Genomic DNA, 9283 nt, shown 5'->3' with positions numbered 1-9283 from the left:
GCTGCACATACTGCTAAATGTCTTGTCTCTGATTTCATTCCAAGATGGGGATTACCAGACAGCATTGACTCAGATCAAGGTACCCACTTCACGGGACAGGTAGTCAAGGAAGTGTCAAAAATGTTGAAAATTAAGTGGAATCTTCGCTGCCCCTACAGGCCACAGGCGTCAGCGCAAGTCGAACGCACAAACAGATCAATCAAATCCAGGCTAAGCAAAATGCATCAAGAAGGAGTATTATGGGTCGAAGCACTGCCAGCGGTACTGTGTAGTATGAGAGCTTAACCTAACAGATCAGTAGGTCTAAGTCCTCATGAGATTATTACAGGACGCCCAATGCAGATGCCAGGTGTGACTGATCTCAGAAATGCTGATGTGCACATTGCCTCAGATGCCCTGATCACTTACTGTGAAAACCTGACAAAGGTAGTACAGAGTTCCAGAGAAAGAGTCGAGTCATGTTGGCAGAATCCACCAGAAGGTGGACACACGATTGTCCCAGGTCAGTGGGTTATGATAAAATCATTCAGAAACAAACCATTAGAGCCTAAGTGGCACGGACCACATCAAGTGATGTTGATTACAGCAGCTGCAGTTTTGTGTCAGGGAAGGAAAACCTGGACTCATGCGTCACACTGTAAGGTTGTTCCCCCACCTACAGGGATAGGATAGGACACACAGACCAGTGAGGAGCCCAGGGAAGAACCGAATGCAACAGGCTTTCGGGGGTTAACCCTGGGGTGAAGATTTTCCTCATAGGCCTTCCCCATCCACTAGTCCATCCTTACCTCACTGTTTCTTTAGGTGTCACGGGAATTAAGAACTAGGGAAAGAAGGAACAACAAGACTAGACTCAGATTGAACAGAGGATACAACTCTATTGTTTACTGTCTTTTACAGAAAATACTGCTCTGTCATCTTTTGTTTTCTTTCTTAATCTGTGCAGATACCCCTGGATGGCTATCCTGAGACCTATACACATCGACCCGCTCACCTGTGTATAAATCTACAAACTATAAAGAACAACTAGACCCACTGCCGAACCAACTGTCACGGAAGAACAACTAGACTCACTGCCGAACCAACTGTCACGGAAGACAGAACATAAAAAAAAAAAAACACAACGCAGAGAATCACATGAGAGAACTTCAGTCATCCATCAACATGATCAAGATTGCCATTCTAGTAATCACCATGAACATCGTACAAGCTATAGACTCCAGAAACAACATATTCTTAGAACTGATGAATATGACAAGAAATGCCTTGTTTGCTGGAAAGAACGTTTGCATGCCACACGCACCGTCTGTAGGAGCAGGAATCCCATGGGTGGCACACCCTATCTCCAAATGTGACACGTGTACCTTATTCAATCATCATACCAGTGGAGTATTCAGCAAAGATACATGTCACAACGTAACCATTCCTCCAGCTTCTCAGTGTTGCATACCTGGACTACCATCCTGCAACCTAACTTCAGCTACTCCCATCATGACAGATCTACTCCTGCCAATGATGTTCTATTGGTGCATGGAAAATTATGCTCCAGCATCGACTCCACTGGGTGAAATTCCCCATGAACGTTGCAGTTTTGTGATTGAAAGAGGAAGAGATGAGTCCCATGTGTACATTACTACTACAGAGAAGAAACAGGAAAATGACTTAAACGATTGTCTCTCCAGGAACCCATCCCTACCGAAACTTTTTGCAATAAATCAGTGGTGTATGATTCCTCCACCAACTGGCACCTTCTGGTTATGTGGAACCTCTGTCTACAATATCCTACCGAGCCAATTCAACGGCAGGTGCACCTTGGTTTATGTCCTACCGGCTATCAGAGAAAATACACACACCTCTACAAGCTCTCCACATTTACTAAATTCAGCTCCTACCCCAAACAAAGAAGATGGCTGCATCCCCGGACTCACTTGTGCACAAACATGGTGGTCAAGAACTCTTGGAGCCTTAATCCCGTTTTATGGTGTCATGCAGGCCCTGGATCAAGTCAGAAGCTTATCGAATTCTGTACAGAAACTAGCTAATGATACAGCTTTGGTAATAGGTAATATCACGGACACTGTCACTTCTCACAAGATAATGATCCTACAGAACAGAGTGGCCTTGGATTACATTCTTGCAATGCAAGGAGGAGCCTGCACCATTATTGGCCCTGAATGCTGCACTGGGTTAATGGATCCAACAGAGAACTTGAACAAAATCCAACAAGACATTCTTGATCTTTCAGCAAAATTACACCAGATGACTGAAGATAGTTCTTCATGGTTTGGAAACTTGTTAGGGAAACCCTGGCTGTGGATCAAGGAAATAGCAGTTCTGCTATTGATTCTCCTACTGGTGTACTATCTATGCGTCCACAGTATCAAGTGTTTCATTCAGCAAATGACCCACGACCATCACAAGGAAATGACTGGTCCAACCAGAAAAGACTATTACCCGTAAGAACTTAACGGGCCCTAGCTGCATGTTGGTTTCTGTGTCAACATGCCGTTACAAACAATCACCACAGAGCAAGTACTATGTGCCTGTAACAATCAAAGGTTACAAGAACGAACTTTTAAATGTTTAAATTTGTATTATGTGAGAGTTATTAGAACTCTCAAAGAGGGGATTGTAGGATTACAAATTTATAAAAGGTTAAACATAGATTCCAATATAACTGCCTAAACAGAAAAGTAATGCATATTGTGATTTCTAAGAGCAGACAAACCAGACCCTGAGACAGGAACCTTATGTCTTTAAGCAGTTACTGAACATCTGGCAGGTTTCTCTTATTAAGTGTGAAATCTAAGCTCAAAGTACAACTGTGTCCTTTTGTTTATTCCCTTTGCATTTGAATGCTAAATAGATCAAAGCCGGGAAAATCCTACTAGGCTGACTATCTGTACTGCATTTGCATGCTTTGTTTAGATTGACTCCACCTCTATGTTTTCCTCTCCCCCTGGAAAGGTATATAAACTGTAATGTATATGCCTTAGTAGACGACTTTTGAAGAACTGCAGCAACGAACAGCTAGGATCTCAATAAAGAGAAACTTCTGCTTCAAGATATCAAAACGTCTCCTGGTCTCTGAGAGAAAAGTTCACAACAGTTTACCAGCTGAGCTATCGAAGGCGCGGGTCTGTGGGGTCCCAACCTTGGCCTATTATGTTTCTGCAGCTCGACTGCTGGCCAAAAAATGGCTTTCGACGCAGAAAGACGTGCGGCCCGTTTTGAAGAGGCAAGCAAAGAGGAGCCCGCCTTCCAATACCGGGAGTCGAACCCGGGCCGCCTGGGTGAAACCAGGAATCCTGACTGGTAGCAAAAAGGAGCCCGCCTTCCCATACCGGGAGTCGAACCCGGGCCGCCTGGGTGAAAACCAGGAATCCTGACCACTACATATGGGAACTGGTCAGTGGAAGCCTTGTCCGGGTAAAAAAAAAAGATTTTAAACTGCATTACGCAAAAATTTGGATTAGGCGGCGATCACACCGAACGCGTTTTTGCCGTTGGAGGCGCCTCTTTTGAATGGTTTTCTATTGGCAGTGAGCGTTCTGCGTGCTGTTTATGCGCCCCCGGCGCCTCACGTTTTTGCAGGAGCGCTGAAGTTGAGCGCCTGAAGTTGAAAAAAAAATCAACTCTGAGCGGAAAAATGCCCAACGTCATTCGCGTTCTTTTCCATTGTCCAATCGAATGAATGGTGACGAAAGTTTACCGTTGCTTAAAAAGTCCGGAGACTGCAAGAAATGGAGGAGAAACCTTTGGTGTCTATCGTGGGTAACCCGGAGCTGTATTATTTATGTTTCCCGCTTTCCCATACTGGGAGTCGAACCCGGGCTGCCTGGGTGAAAACCAGGAATCCTGACCACTAGACCATATGGGAACTGGTCAGCGGAAGCCTTGTCCGGGTAAAAAAAAAGATTCCAAAAATACTCACGCCACGCATTCGAAAAAACAAGCGTGGTCTTGCATTGTAACCGTTATCTCAAGGAAAAACAGCCTATTGCCGATCTGTCAAGGTTCAGAAATGAAAAAATCATGAGATTAACGATGAAACTGAGACACTCTTTTAACCGGGTAAGTTGCTGATTATTGGCTAGCTCTGATTTCATTTCGTGTCCAACTTTTCCTCAAAGCCCGGGTGGCACGTAGGAATAGGGCAACAATTCGGCAAGCCCGTGACATCAAAACCATACTGCTTTACGCAAAAAGCAGAGAGCGAGCCAGCCAGGAGTTGAACCTAGAATCTTCTGATCCGTAGTCAGACGCGTTATCCATTGCGCCACTGTCCCACCATCTGGGGTACCTCGTGCTTGCGCACGGCTTGTTGGTTTTCGAGGTGACAGAAGCCTGTATTGCTGTCTGCTTGTTCTCATGATATTAGCAGGCCAGCGTCAGATATCCTCTTCCCTGGTGGTCTAGTGGTTAGGATTAGGTGCTCTCACCGCTGCGGCCTGTGTTCGATTCCCGGTCAGGGAGTGCGCATTTGCAACAAAAAAAAAATGTTTTCTCTATTTTCCTGTACATTTATATGGGAGTAAGGATGATCACAAGCTTCCCAGTTCATATTACAGTGTTGCCATAGATTGAAGTGTTTACTGAATGTTTTATTTATCAGTAATTATCACATAAATGATATCCAAATGAATGAAATAATTTTTGAAATAACAAATTTATATTTTATTAGATTTATATTACTGATTATTGATATTTTATTCAAAGTGTTTGCACTTTAAATATATTTCGGCTGTAGTTATGTTCTAAAACTTATTGTACAAAAAATTGTACATTTATTTATTAAATCATCCCCAAATGTATCAACATTTTTAAAAGGGCCTATAACCGTTTAATGATACTGTAACAATGACAAACAAAAAGAGTTATTTAATCATGACCAAACTTTTATTTTTCAATCAGTCATAGCCAATTATTCATTATTCTTTTTTTTTTTTTCTTTTTTTTACATTTTTATTCTTATAGTTATGTTGCATGTGCAGAAAACAGAATAATACCTCTTAATAATACTTTCTATTGTCCATGACTCCTGTGCATTTTTTGCAAGTGCAAAAGAACAGAAAACAGAACTATACATATAAACAAAACCGTCCAATGTCCATGGCTCTTGTGCATTAACTGCAAGTGAAAAGAACAGAAAGCACAAAACAATACAAATGAATAAAACTTTAAAATATTAATGACTCCTGTGCATGTTTTGCAAGTGCTAAAGAACAGAATAACATATACATAAATAAAACTTTATCCCCTTTCTTTCTTTTCTCAATCAAGCAACAACAATCTGGCCACTGGGCAAGTGGGACAGTGGTGGTGAATGTATGCCTCTTCACGCTCTCCACCCCTGGAGTGAACCTGTGTCCAGCCTGCTCTGGTGTCTGGCAGCAAACATCACTCTCTTCTTATCGTAATCCATCAGGTTCTGCCAACTATATTGCTCACCTAAGCAGAGAGAGCATATAATACATGGCAAACGAGAAAACAAAACAAGTGGTAGTGTTAACATATGACAGGTCAAGAAGAGAAATTGACCTGATGGTTGGTGAGAGCCAGAGATGGCTGATTCCTGAGCTCCACGAGATAATTTCACAAGGCTGTCCACTTTGTCCAGCACACCAGCACTATGCAAAGCCTGTGAGAAAAAAAAAAGAAAAAGAAATAAACAACATTATGAGTACGGTGAAGTGGGACAAAAAAACAACAACAAATAAAAATATCAGCACAAATTCAGCACAAATTATTTTTTTTCCCCTAGAAATTTAACAATATTACATAAAACATAATTACATACATAAATTAAATGAGACATTTACCTACCACAGACTAGTCAGGAGATGCTGAGGCACGTGGCGTGAAGGAGGCATCAGGCTGAGTGGAGGACAGAGAGAAGCTTGGGTCATCAGTAAGACTCGACTCAGTAAAATGTTTGGTCCTCCCTGAAGCCCTCGTCTTCTTCATCCTCACCTTCATCCACATCCTCCAGCATGTTCTCTGTCTCTTCTGAGTCAGGGTCCACTACCAGGGGCTGTCCAGTCTGACCCAGGAAGTAGTCAACACCAAGCAGCTCTCCTATGAAAAAAAAAAAGAAATTATAAAAGAAAACACAGAAATACAGGATCATTCACAAGTTTGGACACATCACTATTTTGTGTCTTATGCTCATCAGTCCTGCATTTATTTAATAAAAAATACAAAAAACATGAATAATATTATTAAATGTTAATACAGTTTAAATTTACAGTTCCATATACTTTAAATTTAATTTATTTCTATCATCAACGCTGAATATATTTAGCAATCATTTTAGAAATCATTAAAAGTAAAAAAAGAACAGCTTTAGAAATATAATAGAAAATCTTCTGTAACAATATACAGTACTGTTCAAAAGTTTTTTTTAAAGAAATGAATGCTGTTCTTTTAAACTTTTTATTCATCAATGAATTCTGCAAAACGTATCACAGTTTTCATTAAAAAATAAAAAAATAAATACAAATATGCAGTAATAATTATATTGCAGTTTTTTCTGTATTTTTGATCATATAAATGCAGGCTGAATGAGCAAAAGACAATTCTTTCAAAAACATTAAACACAGTCACGTGTAAAAATGTTTGACAAATAATGTACACATACATATTCTACAATGAGATACAGGTAACTTTACCTTCTGGTAGAGGTTGTACCACTTCCGCTGCCGTGGTGCTGGTCTGTTGCCTCCAGACGGACAAACCCCAGAGCTGGCAAAAGTCCTCAACCTGGCCATCCACTCGCCTTCACCCATGACCTTGTGGCTCTTTGGCTTAGTGCTCATCTAAATATATTAGGGAAATAATAGTTAGTAATGTGCATTTTGCAGGTATTGGACAACTACACAAATGTTTTTAATTTTTTTATAATGATACAATGATATATATTCAAGCTGACTAAATAATGGCATCCATTACAACAATTAAACATTATTTTATTGCTTATAAAGCAAAACAAGGTTACACATTTATTTAAACTTTTTAACATTTTAACTACAATTATACATATACATATTTGAATATTAAATTACTACATGCAGTTACGATAGGGATAAGATTATTGTTTTGTTTTGTTTTACGGTTGCATCCAATTATGCATAATTTACTGTTATTACTATAGTAACTACATATAGCATGTATTAATGACAATGTAAAATAAAGTACATTGTTAGTTAAAAGCTGTGGTTATACATATGATAATCAATCTGAGAAAACAAAACAAACAAATGAACGTCCTGTGTAATTTGTATATCAAAGCCTATTAACTCTCACTCTGACTGTCTACTGAACTAGTGAACTGATTAAGACGCACCCATTCTTTGTTATTCAATTCTTTATTATTATTATTATTATTATTATATGTAATTCAGGGCCTTTAACTATCACTTTGACTGACGACTGAACTAGGAGCTGATTGCCCTTGTCAAAAAATCCTATTGGAATTTCAGTTTATCCTTTAGGATCTTAGTGGATTCTTAGAATCCTATTGGACTTTACGATTTATTTTAATGGAATTTCACTTTGTCCTGTAGGATTTTAGTGGATTTTTAGAATCCTATTGGACATTACGATTTATTTTAATGGAATTTCACTTTGTCCTGTAGGATTTTAGTGGATTTTTAGAATCCTATTGGACATTACGATTTATTTTAATGGAATTTCACTTTGTCCTGTAGGATTTTAGTGGATTTTTAGAATCCTATTGGACATTACAATTCATTTTAATGGAATTTCACTTTGTCCTGTAGGATTTTAGTGGATTTTTAGAATCCTATTGGACATTGCAATTTATTTTAATGGAATTTCACTTTGTCCTGTAGGGTTTTCCTTGATTTTTAGAATCTTATTGGACAGTGTTTTATTTAATGGGATTTCACTTTGTCCTGTATTTTATTGATTCATAGAAACTTAATGGGCATTGTCATTTTTAAACGAAATTTCACTTTGTCTTGTATGATCTTAGTTGATTCTGTTGATTAATTACTTTTTTAATTTTACTTTTTTAGAGTAACACTGCATGTTTGTGTGCACCTGTAACCCACAATAAATTGCAGCCTATATGAATACACACAAATATAAACACATAATATGTATTTATTGAAATTTATAATATTAAAGAAAGGCAAAGATAATATATATGATATTTCATAATGTTCGAATGAGTTAAATGTATTACATGTGATTAAGAATTCACAGAAATACGAACATCTACATACGGTATTGTCCTGACGCGGCCCCTTTAAGAAATCCGAATGTAGCGCGCCTGCAACTGTAACGCTCATCATTTGAAAATAACGGTCGAAGAGGAAAAGCAGCGAGTGATTAACGGTGTTTAACTTGTCAAACTTTGATTTCAAAGACGCCAAAAATGACGAAATAGTAACATTTATCTGGTCTGCATCCTAAACCAACAATATTGGGTGATCTTGGTGAGTTGTTGAACTCGTGTTTGATTGTATCTGCTGATTAGCACAGGAGTCTGCAGTTATGTGTCAAAAGCTATGAATCTGTGGTATTATTTATGATAGTCACATATGTTTATGCTACTAATTTTCATTGTATAAAACATTGGAGTAGTGACTGTTCTGCCACCATTTGAAGCTGTTTTAATTAATGTTGTGCTTTACAGCTTTGTAGCGTCACTATACTTTAAGTGCAAATAGCGCACGTTGTTGGCAGAAGCTACCAATGTGTGATTAGGCTAGTGAACACTATAAAAGACAGCAGTCTTAATTTCTCCCTTTTCAAATATTTTAATAAAAATGAAGGAAATAATGTTGTGATGTGTATTTGCTTTGTCTTGAGAACAACAAAGTTGTTATTTTTCTTGTGAAGAAAAAAGGGTTACTACAGAAAAAAAGACATTAAGATTTAGAATTTAATTATTTTAGATTTAATCCTAACTATTATTAACTTAATCATTCAGCCCAGGATTTGCTGAATTAAACTACTACTAATTTAGAAAAGACTGTTTAACCTTTTGTTATGTTATTTATATATTGTCACAGTAAAGGGTTCTTTTTCTTTCCAACTTCTGGTGTCCTCTAAGTTTTATATCTACCTCCCTCACTCAAGTCTAGACCTGGTCCAGTGTAGTATTTGCATTGGAGGACAATTGCTACATACTGTGTGTGTGTGTGTGTGTGTGTGTGTGTGTGTGTGTGTGCGTGTGTGTGTGTGTGTGTGTGTGTGTGTGTGTGTTTCACTAAAGCTGTGAGCTGCACAAATCACCTCACATGTTGTTTACAAT

General features: G+C 38.5%; 1 non-coding gene across 1 annotated transcript; it reads right to left on the bottom strand.

Annotated features, from left to right (window-relative positions):
- Positions 1-3808: 3808 nt before the first annotated feature.
- On the bottom strand, positions 3809-3880 carry trnae-uuc (transfer RNA glutamic acid (anticodon UUC)). Its single transcript has one exon. It is a non-coding gene; the product is annotated as a tRNA-Glu (tRNA).
- Positions 3881-9283: the final 5403 nt, after the last annotated feature.

The sequence above is a fragment of the Garra rufa genome, chromosome 1, assembly GCF_049309525.1.
Source record: "Garra rufa chromosome 1, GarRuf1.0, whole genome shotgun sequence".
NCBI lineage: Eukaryota > Metazoa > Chordata > Actinopteri > Cypriniformes > Cyprinidae > Garra > Garra rufa.
The sequence above is the reverse complement of the archived record's forward strand: the minus strand, read 5'-3'. Positions and strand labels throughout refer to the sequence as shown.